At 44.9% G+C, this 13,248-nt stretch overlaps 1 protein-coding gene and 1 pseudogene across 1 annotated transcript in view; one reads left to right on the top strand and one right to left on the bottom strand.

Annotated features, from left to right (window-relative positions):
• Window positions 1–13,248, top strand: part of GMDS (GDP-mannose 4,6-dehydratase) — a 570,121-nt gene that overhangs the window by 15,056 nt on the left and 541,817 nt on the right. The gene's annotated exons all lie outside the window — the stretch shown is intronic.
• On the bottom strand, window positions 764–1,697 carry LOC107544473 (WD repeat domain phosphoinositide-interacting protein 2 pseudogene; annotated as a pseudogene).

The raw sequence follows: 13,248 nt of genomic DNA, 5'->3' as shown, positions 1-13,248 counted from the left end.
GATTGGCTGCCTCCTGCATGTCCCCCACCAGGGATCAAGCCTGCAACCTGGGCATATGCTCTGACAGGGAATTGAACCAAGATCTCCTGGCTCCTAGGTCAATGCTCAGCAGTTGAGCATCGACCAGGCATATTGTTCATATTTTTAATCTCTTTTCTTCTTCTTAAGGAAGATCCTTTAACAATTCATGTAATACTGATTTGGTGGTGATGAACACCTTTAGCTATTGCCTGGGAAGCTCTTTATATGTCCTTTGATTATAAATGATAGCTTTGCTGGGTAAAGTAATCTTCCTTGTAGGTCCTTGCTTTTCATCACTTTGAATATTTCTTGCCAATCCCTTCTGGTCTGCAAAGTTTCTGTTGACAGTCTTATGGGAGCTCCTTTGTAGGTAACTAACCACTTATCTCTTGCAGCTTGTAACATTCTCTCTTTGTCTCTAACCTTTGGCATTTTACTTATGATGTGTCTTGGTGTGGGCTTCTTTGGGTGGTTCTTGTTTGGGACTGCCTGTGCTTCCTGGACTTATATGTCTGTTTCCTTCACCAAGTTAGGGAAGTTTTCAGTCGTTTTTTCAAATAGGTTTTCTTTTTTTTTTTTTTGAATGTCTCAACAGTTGGGAATGAGACTACAGCTACAATCTTTTCTTTTTAAGTCTCTGCCATCCTCTCCCCCAACTCAGGTCAAAGTTCATAGCAGCATAACACAAAATCCTCTGTCAGCCAGTGTTCTCTGCTTTGGGGTCAGAGTTCACAGGTCACATTTATTCCTTCCGAAGAATCATGGGAGGATGCTCATTGTCCTCCAGCCGCAGGGCACTGGCTTCCTCTTTCAGACACATGCCACCCACATAAGTCAGCTCATCCGTGTAGGCCAGTCTTGTTGGAGATGCGGGTGCTGTAGGTCTGAGTCACTAAGGGGCAGTCATGAGAGGTGGAGTCTAAGATTTCATTGGTTGTTTCCATGCTGCCATCCAACTTGTGCTGCTTCATGAGGGTGCACTCGCCCCCTTCCTGGGGGTCCAGGTTGTACATGTACAAGTACCCATTGGAAGCTCCCAGCAGCAACTGGGGAATCTTCTGAATTGTGGCTAGGGCGCAGATGTTTTTGTGGCCACAGAAGGGCAGGTGCACTGTGACGAAGGCTTTTCCCTGGTTGAACATTTCTGGTACTTGGGAGCGCAAGTAGCTGGTGGAAGCCATGAGCACCTTTCTGAAGTACCTGGTCCAGATGGTGGGCTCCTCCTGAGGCTTTTCCTTCATAGTCTCGAGTTTGAAGATGTGCATAGTCTCCGTGTTGCTGGAGGCGGAGAGGAACATGCCGTCCATGCTGAAGGCCAGCCAGCAGATGCTCACACACCTCTTAACTCCCCTCTGGAACTCAAAGAGTTTCTGTCTCTCTGGAATGGAAAATACCCTAATCATGGTCCCCTTCTCAGAAGCAGTAGTGAGCTTAGTTCCACTGGCGTCGAAAGCCAGCGCAGCTAAAGGACTGTCGTGAGCTGGGATCATGTTGGCAGCTCTCAAGTTAATGGTGTTGAAGACCTGCACCTCTCCAGTGGTGGCGCTGCCATGGTACGCCAGGTAGCAGTTGTCATTGTTGATGGACAGTGTGCACAGGCCTGCCGGGTTTGGGGGCATCTCCCGGATGGTGTGCAGCACCTTCATGTCCCGAATGTTGTGTATGTATAGAGACTCCTCCAGGCTGTGTATGCCTTCCTCTTGTAGTTGGTTGAGCCTTAATTGCTGCTGGCACGTCAGTGGGAGGGATTTACCCGTAGGCGTATCAGCTGCAAGGACTGGCTTTGACCACTGACCATCACCTTGGAGGATTGGCTGTGCAGGGGCCCACTCCACAGAGCAGGACATACTTTAGCAGGGCTCTGGTGCTTGCTGAGTCTGCCCCTTGAGTGTATTACTGTTGAGGTGATTGGGTGGTGGTGCTTTAACGTGGTCAGAAGTTGTCCTGTGGGTGAGCTGGCTCTGGGGCCTCCCAGGAGGTGTAGGCCAAAGTCAGTTACAGCCTGTATTCTGCCTGGGGCCACCCGGCATGAGCTACAGAGTGATCTGCAGATGACTGCTTCTTGTGCTGGGCTTGGAGGTGCCCAGGTGAGGCCAAGCTGCGAACCAAGGTTGGCTGCTGCAAGTGCTGGGCCCGGGGCCACTTAACGAGAGGTCCTGGACACACTGAGGACAGATGTTCCTTGTTTGAGAGATTTTAGAAAGTCTGAAGCATGAGCCAAGGCAGGCTATTCACATGGAAAAGCCACTGGAAACAGCTTGGGTGGGCCCGAAAGTTGGTTGGAGCAGGAGCTTCAGGGAATCACCAGAGTAGGGTAAACAGTGTGGGCCAGGTTGATGGAGTCTGAGATACGGTGCCTACCTGCTGGCTCTGTGGGAGAAAGGCTCATCAAAGGAACAATGGCCTCTGCCATCACTTCTGTCTGCGAGAAAGCTGCTCCTTAGCTCTCAGCCTGATGCTGGACAATTCAGTTCCTCCTTGTATGTCTGGTTCATTTCAATTTCCTACTGCCTTGCTGGAGCTCAGAGAGAGTGAGCCTGAGTTATTGGCCTAGAAGAGGATATGGATCATATAGTGGATGTGGAATCTTTCCTGAATGCTTCTTTAGGAGTCAGCAAGTACTGCCTGAGTACAAGGGACTAGGGAACTGTGGAGCACACTTCTGGGTTCAGGGGTGAAGAAAACACCATCTTCAAGATTTCTAATATATAACCATTGTAGCACCTTTTTGGTCTCTATTACAATTATCATGGACATCTGCTTGTATATTGTAGTTCAAATGTTACTTGTTTTTATTGGTTTTATATTTTCAGTGAGATAATGTAATTTAGGGAAATAAATGCAAATAGAATTAGAGTTCATTAATTTTTAATATGTTATATGTAAAAACAAAAAAAATTTCTGTGATGTTGATTGAAGGTTGCAACTTCAGATACTTATATTTGATTACTAATTCTGATTGGGAGGTTGTTGTTTACTTCGTTGTTGGGAGTGTTGCTCTTGGTATATTTTTCACTTAACTTTTGTTAATGATGTCTTTGTGAAAGCACTTTATTAACTTGACTTATTAATATTTAAATTTAAGTATAACACACACTGATGGCAATATTTAGTTGCACTTAAAAGGTTTAGAACAGGCTTCCCCCACTTGTGCTGCTTTGGCATGTGAATTATTTTGAGCTGAAGGCAGTTGAGACCCTGTGGCCTCACAAGGAACTTTTACTTCTTCCTGAAAGAATTTAAACTAGGGGCCTTGCCCATAATAAAAGTTATTACCAGAGATAACTTTTTATGACTTCTCTTTAGGGCAGGGCAAACTTCTTATTACTGACCATCTGCTCTTCTTATTGTCCTGTGAATGATCTCCCCTTTGAAACCCCAAGGAGCCTTACCTCATTCTCGGCTCAGAATGCCATAAGTACACCATTTTACCTTTATGCCTCTGAACCTCCCATGTATGTGGGGTATCTGACTCTCATGTATGTGGGGTTCCCATATGTACATTAGTATTAAATTTTGTTAATTTTTCTCATTACTCTCATGGTTATTTAATTAGTAGACACTTGCCAAAAAAACATAGATTGACAAGGGAAAGTCTCTTTCCTCTTCCCCACTCTTATTCTTTTTTTTTTTTTAATTGATTTTAGAGAGAGGAAGGGAGAAGGAGAGAGAGATAAAAACATCAATGATGAGACTCATTGATTGGCTACCTCCTGAATGCCCCCCGTGCTGGTGATCAAGCCCGCAGCCCGGGCATGTGCCCTGACCAGGAATCGAACCATGATCTCCTGGATCCTAGGTTGATACTCAACTGCTGAGCCACTCTGGTTGGGCCCCCACTCTTATTCTTATGGACAGTAATCATATGCAAATCTAACTCCTCAATCCAGCTAGTGATCATGATCTCACAGGGCTTACAGCTCTGACATACTCTTTCAAAGTTTGTGGACTGCATTTGGGTAGAAAAGATTCTAACTTCACAGGTTTTATATTATTTCTACCCAAGAACCAGGATGCTGAATCCAATGCCAGATCTGAGAGAAATCAAGTATGTTGTTGGCAAGTACCTAGAACAGCATGAACACTGGGATTGCTCTTTATCTTAGGTGGGTAGAGATAGAGTCTCCTCACCTGGCACAAGGGTAAGGTTCTATCTGGATTTCTCAGTTCATTTTCTCTTAAAAATTGGTCTTGGGTTTTGTAGACATGGTGAAATGTTGGAAAGCATTAGTAAAAAACAAAACAAAACACAGGGGGTAGATCTTGACTGCTCACCTGGCTGGGTACTATCTTTGAGAAACTGTCCCTTGTGTGATTGTTTTCTCTCCCCTTCCTCTTTGTTTTCTCCCCGGTAGTTTTTTCTTTTTACTTTTTTTCCCCTTTTTTGTCTCTATGCCCTGCTCCTCCTCCCCCCCTTCCCCCCCTCTTATTCAGGTTAGGTCTTCAAGGGTTGGAGTGGGCTTATTATGAGTTTCACATGCCAGGAAGTGAGAGGGGCAGGAGAGCTGTAATGGTAGTCCCTGCCCTCCTTTGGTCCTGACTGCCTTGTGGGTTGCAGTTGTACCTTAGGAGAGTTTAGAAGGCAAACAGTGGACTCTTATTTAAATAATTCTGGAAGGAGCATTAATGATATTTGTAGGTCATGGTCCAGATGGAAACTGGCACTTTCCTGAATCCACCCCTCTCATTTCACCCTTTAGCATTTCCTTATGCTACTCTGTGGTAGGATTTCACAATTGTTCCCTTTGGTTTCCTAGTGTAATGTGTAAGTAAGGAGTGATATTGGTCCCCAGTGATGGTCTATAACAAACACACTGATCCGGATGCAAGCTGGAAAACCTAAGGGTTAGCAGATGATCCGTGACGCACACAGAGTGGTGTGGGACCAGCCATAATCAACTGCAGGACAGAGCTGGTGTAGGGGCAGGGCCTTCACTAACAGAGGAAGTGTAAGGTAAAGGGGCTGTTTGCTCTGCCCCTCTGTTTTAATAGAGTCAATATGAGGAAAGGCTGAAAGTCAATATGAGTATAGGCACATCCGTGTTCAGATGGCTTCTCTCCCAGTTCTTAGTTCTGTGGCTCCAGAGCAGGTATTTAGTCCTCTGTGCCTCAGTTTCTCTTTTGTAAGGTGGGGATAATAACACTACCTACCTCATGGGGTGAGGATGAGATGATTCATGTTAAGGACACAGTGCTTGGCACATGATAAATGCACATTAATTTTTTACTACTAACTGTTCTGAACATTAGTCTACCTTACCCCAGAATTCTTTTCTTGAAGATATGCTACAATTTTGACAGGAATACTTTACTAACTTTTCATGTCCAAATAAACATGTTTTTATGAAGGTACTTGATGTTAGTCAACAAATGCTGTGCTCATGATATTTTTCTTTATGAGCATTTGTTCTGAGACACAGTATTAAACTTGTACACAAAATATTTCTCACCACTGATCCCTTTTGCTCCTGTAACTCTAAAAGTATATGTAAAATAGCTAAAACTACTTGATAAACTCTTTTTAGAATAAATGGATTTCTCCTATAAGAAGTATTATTAAGATTTTTTAATCGGGAAGCAGTTGGTTGCAAATTGAAAATACTTTCCAACTTTTTGGCGTATTGCAAGGTTTCCAATATCATACTCCAACTGACAATTCCTGGTTGTCTGAGTCTAATAGCCAGAGGTCCTTGTTGCCCTGTAGTCAGCAGTCTGCTTTAGAGATCCCTACAGTGAAAGCTGAATTAAGTTGAGCTGCAGTAGGGATGGGTAATTTCTAGGGGTCCACAGAGGGCTGTCAGAAAAGCTATTCCTCTGATTATTCCCACAGCATTTATTTCTCAGCTAAGTGTCTTCAGTCATTGTGTTCACGTCTCTTAAATACTGTTTAACTCACTGTGTTTGGTTACTGTCCCATCACATCCTGAAACCTTATTTTCTAAGACTATCAAAGACATTTCATTGCTAACCCAGTGTAACTTTGGTCCTTGTTTCCCATGATTTCTTGGCACCTGCTGTTTGCAAGGCACTTTTTCTTGACTTTCTGCCTTCTGCTGGTTTCTTTTCTACCTCACTATCAATGCTGCCTCCCCCTCTTCCTCCTCTGCTTATTCCTCCCACTTTTGAAAGTTGGCACATCTTAAGATCCCATTCCCAGCTGCCTTCTCTACCTAGTTTGTATGCCCACAGCTGTAGCTACTCCCTTCTTGTGAGTCCCAAAGCATTGTCTCCAGCACAGATTTGTTACCTGAGTTCCAGACCCTTAATTCCAAATGCCTCAGCATTTCAATGTAGGTGTTTCATTAGTCTCTTTTCCTACTCCATATGCCCAAAGATGATCTCTCTCCTCCCTTCACTCGTTCCTTGTTATTCTCATCCTAATTCAGAGCAGCATCACAGTGCATTATGGAGCGAAAGTGAAAACCATGGTCATCCTGTTCTCTTCTTCCTTCACCCTCCTGTCTTTACTAGCAGGTCCTGTTGATTTTATACCCTAACAGTTTACATAGCTATTTCTTCTGGTCCCCTTGCTGCCCAGATAGGTCACCTTATCCTGCCTGGGCTATAGCAGTCACCTCCTACCTGGTCTACCTCTAGTCTCTCCATTTTTCATTCATTTGCTGCCGATGAGTTCTAACTGAAATGACCATCTGATAATGTCCCTCCTCTGCGTAAAACCGTCAGTGGCTCCATCTTGCCTCAAGGAGAAGTGTGAGCTCCCAGAGTCCAGGCGCTTTGTGACTGGTGCTCTCCCGCCTATGCAGCACTGACCCGTGCTCTGTGTGTGCACCTCATAATTCAGCCATTTGGTGTTCTGACATGTGGAAAATCACCATATCTGTATTTGTCAGGGTCTCCAGAGAAACAGGACCAATTGGCTCTATATGTACAATAGAGGGATTTATTTTAAGGAATTAGTTGACTCATATGATTGTGGAGAAATCTGAAATCTGTAGGGCAGGCTGCAGGCTGGAGACCCAGGGAAGAGATACTGCAGGTAGGCAGGGAGCAGGGAGGCAGAATACCCTCTTCTTCAGGGCTCTTGCTTTTGACTCAATGGATGTGAGGCAGGATAAAAAGAAGTTAGGGGAAAATCCTGACAGTGGAACAAGGAAGTAGGAGCCTATATCCTCTCACCAGAGCCCCCACCCCAGGCATGATCAAAGAGAAACAGTTTATGACCGGTAAGCCCACTTGGTGGTCCCAGAAGTCAGTAACAACAAGGAATGGCTAGAACCTGACCATTCCAACATGGGGGGAAAATTGACCAGACGACCCCAAAGCTCATTCTACCATCATTATAATGGAAACTAAACCACAAGTGGAAGGGGAGCTGAGGGGAACAAACACTTCCAGATGGACCATGTCAGGAACAGGGCCCCCTCCCAACCAGAGGGTAGAGTCAGAATTTGATGCCCCAAAGTTTGGAGACAGCTTCCCCTTAGAAACATAAAATCCCAAGAACTAACTCACTGCAGGCGCAGACTCACTCTGAAGTTGGTCCGTTTTGCTTCTTTTGTTGCCAGTGAAATGAGTTCTTTTGTGGTGTCCATGTGGAGAAGTTTATACACGATGGCAAGATTTTATTTGGGGTTAAGAGAATTAATACACCCTCAGGCATGTAGAGGGCGAGCGGTCTCTAGAAGCAACTGCTATGAGCTTCCTGTTATATTTTCTTGGATTACAGTAAAGAACAAAGCACCATTCAAACCATCCAGCTCAACTTTCTGAATTTTCCTGGGCCTGAGTTGGGCCTTTCTCCCAGCAAATCCTGTTCCTGGACCTACTGGGGTTCCACACCCTCTACCCAGTCCTATTACCTTTCCAGTTTTTTCAGGTTGGGCTCTGCCCCTCTATATCATCACTCTTGTTCTCTCTGTGCTTGTCCAAAAGTTCTGTTATGTCACCTGGTTTCTATTGCACTTGTGCCCAGCAGAGGAATTTCCACTCCTCCTCCCTCTGGGAATTCAATACCAGGCAGCAGCACTGGGGAGATTTTCCAGTTTATTCTGAGGATTGATTAAGTCTCCTAGGGGGCAGTCCCCTGGAGTGTGTAAATAAGTCTGTTATATGCAGTAGTTTCCCTGCAGACTAGATAAGAATGCTGTCCTGATACCTACTTTAGCTTCCCAGTTTATTAAACATACTATTTAATTCCCTTTTGCTTCCTTCCTTATATAAAACTAGCTCCCTATGCTAACATCTCTCCCCCTAGAGAACGTGAGCCTTGTAATCTTACAAGGGTAAATGGGTGATGGTCTCATCTTCTGTAACTTTTGTGCTGTCAAAGGGGCATAGTCCTGCCTAGCTTAAGGCCCAGAGGTTCTCCCTACTGTCAAAGAAAGAAAGGAGCAAAGAGGGAAAGGGGATCCTCACGCAGGGAAGAGGGTTGTTGCAAAGTCCAGGTCAGCATGCTGTCCCTGGGAGGCGGCATACACAGTGTCCAAAGGATGATGGTGTCTAGAGGATGGTGCTGCTGGACAAGCTGGTGTTCTTATGATGGAGTCATCTGTAGTGTGACAGCTTCTAGACAGGAGGCTTTCTCAAAGAGAAACTTCTAGCCCTCAAGGGGTTGGCAGCCATAGGTGTGCTCGTGGTCTCCCTCTTCAGGGCTCTCCTAGGAATGCTCAGGAGAAAGGTTTAATTCTGGACAGGTGAACCCACCTAGTAATCCCTTGGAGTTTTACAGCTGTGCAGTGGTGGCGGCCTTTCTACTTAGGTTGTAATTGATTAGTGGGAGAGCCTTCCTTTCAAGTTTTGAGAAGGACTAGGTCTCCTGGGCTAATTAGAGTGGGGACTAACCTCTGATTGGGCATAGACAGAATTTTATTGCCACATTCAGTTAGGGTTTTTTGTACTTGTCCTAAGTTAGCTAGGTATTTGACAAGTTCATGAGTTTCAGTGTCTAATGGAAAGTCAGAAGTAAGGAAGGGCTTCCCATATATTATTTCAAAAGGGTTGAGGTTAAGATGTGCTTTTGGGGCTGCTCTTAGTCTAAGAAGAGCTCTAAGTAAGAGTTTTACCCAGCTCTCTGATGTCCCTTAGCACACTTTCGCTAGGATTTTCTTGAGAGTCTGATTGGCCCTTTCAACTTTTCCTGGGGTTTGGGGTCTCCAGCTAGTGTGGAGCTGACATTGTATGCCCAAAGCAGAGGACACTTGTTGAGTAATTTTAGAAATGAGAACTGCCACTGTCACTTTGTAAAGACTTAGGAAGTCCAAATCGGGGAATGATTCCTTTTAGTAAGAACTTGGCAACCTTCTGGGCCTTTTCTGTTTCAGTTGAGTATGCTTCCACCCAGCCTGTGAAGGTGTCAATAAACATTAGCATTTATTTCCACAGGAGAGTGGCATTTGAGTAAAATCTATTTGCCAGTCTTTTCTGGGTAGGTTCCCTGTCTTTGGATGGGGAGGGGGTTAAGAGGAGAGGGAGGGGTTCTAATCTCTCCTCCTAGGGTACTAGTATAGCATAAATTGCAAGCCTTTGTAACTTTAAAAATATATATATATCTTTATTGATTTCAGAGAGAGGAAAAGAGAGGGAGAGAGAGAAGATAGAAACATCAATGATAAGAGAGTTGTTGATCGCTGCCTCCTGCAGGCCCCCTACTGGGTATCGAGCCCACAACCCGGGCATGTATGCTGACCGGGAATTGAACCCCGATCCCCTGGATCCTAGGTCAATGCTTAACCGCTGAGCCACGCCCGGCCGGGCTGTAACTTTCTTGATAGTCTTGTGGAGCCCAAGTTCTGTAAAAATTCTATTAACTAGTGAGGTCATTGCATCTCTGCCTAAATGAGAGGAATTATGAAGCCCCTTAATGATTTCTCATTGAGAGTTTTGAGGGAGGAATAATCAGTGATTTAATTCCCACCATCTCTTAAGGTTTAGTTGATATTTTTGTTCTGAGCCCAGTCATTTTTCTTTTCTTACTTTACTCTTTTTTTTTTTTTAAGACAAGGAATACTTTATTCAAACTAATCGGAGAAATGGACAGATTCTGTCTGCAAAGTATCATGTTTTAAAGCAAACAATTGCACCTGGCCAGGCATGGCTCAGTAGTTGATCCAGGAGATCTCCGTTCAATTCCTGGTCAGGGCACATACCTGAGTTGAGGGCTCGAAGGGGCTCGTGCAGAGGCAGCCAATCAGTGATGACTCTCATCATTGATGTCTCTCCCTCCCTCTCCCTTTCTCTCTCTGAAATCAATAAAGATATATTTAAAAATAAAATAAAGCATACAATTGCTACATACAAATTAACTGATCAGACCACAGCTTTTAAATGTTTAAAACAAAATAAACTTCCCTGTAAAAGCAGCACCATTGTGACATTTTAACTTTAATATTCCTCTCCTTTCTCACCCTCTCCTTCAACAGAATCCACACCATCCTCCTCATAATCCTTCTCAAGGGCAGTCATGTCCTCACGGGCCTCAGAAAACTCTCATTACTTCGTGCCCTCACTCGTGTACCAGTGAACAAAGGCAGTCTTGGCATACATCAGGTCAAACTTGTGGTCCAGGTGAACCCAGGCCTCAGCAGTAGCTGTGGTGTTGCTCAGCATGCACACAGCTCCCTGTACTTTGGCCAGGTCTCTGTCAGGTTCCACAGTGAGAGGCTGGTAATTAATGCCAGCTTTGAAGCCAGTCGGCACCAGTCCATAAACTAGATGGTACCCTTGGTCTTGATTGTGGCAGTGGGGGCATTGACATCTTTGGAGCCCATGGTTCTCGAAGGCTCCCAAAAGAAACACGGAGATCAAAGCCTGAAAAACCACAAGTTGTCCTTGATGTAGCAGGTAAACCTATTCAATGTTTAATTGATATAGAATCCCCTTACTCTGTTTTAACTTCATATTTTGGTCCTTTGTCTTCAAAAAACCTGCTCCATTGTGTAGATAAAGGGGAAGGTCATGTCTAAATGGTTTCCCGAGCCTCTTCCCTGTATCTGGGAGACATTTTAGTGAATGATAGATTTCTAGTTATGCCTGAGTGTCCATGTCTGTTATTAGGAAGAGATTTTTTGGCTGTGTTAGGAGCTACTTTAAGCCTACCAGTACTCATGGTTTATTTCTGGCTAGTCTGCATCCCCTTGAAAAACCCCAGCATCATATAATCCCTCCTGAGATATGGGACCAAGTAGACCCCTAGGTTTGGGTCAGGGGAGTCCCAGGCCAACCTAAATCTGCTCAACCAGTAAAATTCTCTCTCAAGGGCCATACTAAATTCCCATGTAAACACCAGTATCCTCTTAAACCAGAGGCCAAGTGAGGCCTCCAGACCCTCATAGATAAATTTATAAAACATGGCCTTATAGTCCCACGTCAATCTCCCTGCAATACCCCAATTTTACCTGTACTGAAACCAAACAGAATATAGAGTGGTACAAAACCTTTGAGTCATAAAAGAGGCAGTCACTCCCTTGCATCCTGTAGTACCTAACTCGTACCGTGTTTCAGTTCAGACGCCAGATGCACTGCCTGGCTTACTGTCTTAGACCTTACAGATGCCTCCTTGTGCACCCTCAGCCTTTGTGTTTGAGTAGACTGGCCCAGCCACTAATGTCACACAGCAGTTCAGGTAGACAGTCCTGCCGCAGGGCTTCTGGAACAGCTCACATTTATTGGGGAACATTGTTGCCAGAGAATTTAGGGAACTTACTTTAAATTCTGCTGCTCTCTTATAACATGTAAACAACATACTAACGATAGTCCCACTCTGGAGAAATCAACAAAAACACCATCCGGGTCCTCAATTTCTTGGGAGAACGAAAATACAAAGTTTCCCCTGTCAAGGTCCAGATTTCTAAACAAACAGTAATATATCTTGACCATGTCCTTAGCTCTGGTCAGAGAAAGTTGTTGGTCCAACGTAAAGAGGTTATCCTATGTATAGGGCCACCCCAAACAAGGAAGCATCTCGGAACACTTCTAGGCATGGCAAGTTTATGTTGAATCTGGATACCAGGATTTGGACTCATTGCTAAACCGCTATACGAGTCTCTAAAAGGCTCTGACACTGACCCACTTGCATCGGCAGACACACAACAGCAGGCCTTCAAAAAAATTAAATTTATTAAAAGGGGATGGGGATATCCAAAGGGAAGGGCTACACGGCACTGAGCCAAAGGATATTGGGTCCGTGATGGCAGCAAAAATATACTTGGGATGGTGAGACAAGGAAGAGCACAGAAGAAGCAACAGGAGAACCTGGGCCGGGCTGCTCTGGCTCACTGAGAAGTTGGAGAGAGAGAAGGGAACCTTGGAGACAGGTTCAGGGGATAAGCCCGGGACTAACTGCCGCTGCCCACTGCTCCCCTGGTTGCAAGTTTCATGGGGTCCCCCCTGAGGGATGGAGATGGGGAGTGCACACTGGGTCCTTTGTTCTGAGCTTATTGATCTCTCTCTTGCATGCAGGAATCCTAGGGGAGGTCTCAGAGGAGGATCTTAATAGAATATTCATCAGCTTACCTGGTGCACTTTCAGGGTCAGGGTCATAGTCTCCACTGATTGGTTGGGGGGTGTGGTGTATTAGTCAGTGTATCTGGTGCTGAGGCTATCAAGGTGCCACTTGTCAGGTTTCCCTGCTTATCTGGGCCTGGAGCTGAAACCTAACTGAGGCCTAGATATTATATTTAGGGAGGAACACTCAAGGTGTCTAAACCACATGACCAGCGGTATGCTGGGGAAGGATAAATTACCCTGGGGACAAGTTTCTTGTTTTCCCAGTTTCACCCATTGCTAGCTATCTGGGGCTTCCTACCCCATACCCAGGTTTCTGTACCTGGCTCATCGTTTGTTTTTGCTTCTTTCCTGTACCTGGAGTTGAAACACAGCTGAGGCCTAAATGTCTTCGTTAGTTTAAAACTCTGTCTCTGTGGTCAACAGACCTGAGGCTTAGTTCCTAAGATTATTTGTTGCTTATCAGAACCTCATTGTCCTGGGAGCTTAATGCTTAAGGGGGTGGTTGGGCAAGGGAGAAGGCCGCAGGTGAGTCAGGGTGCTGGATGAGGCCAGAGTTCGATTCAGCCGTCTCAGTTTCCCCATTCTACTTGCCAGCAAATTTTCCTGACTTGTTACTATCCTGCCCCAGATGTGGACCCCTTTCTTTTGTTTCAAACAAACAGTTGTTTTTTAAAGTAAATGATGAGAAGAAAGAAAGTACAGTCTTTTATGTTTACGGACTTTTCATTGTGGTGAGTGAGAGTGGTGGACTCTGAAAGCTGA

This window comes from Miniopterus natalensis, chromosome 9 (assembly GCF_054644295.1).
Source record: "Miniopterus natalensis isolate mMinNat1 chromosome 9, mMinNat1.hap1, whole genome shotgun sequence".
Classification (NCBI taxonomy): Eukaryota; Metazoa; Chordata; class Mammalia; order Chiroptera; family Miniopteridae; genus Miniopterus; species Miniopterus natalensis.
This window is presented reverse-complemented; position numbering and strand designations above follow the sequence as displayed.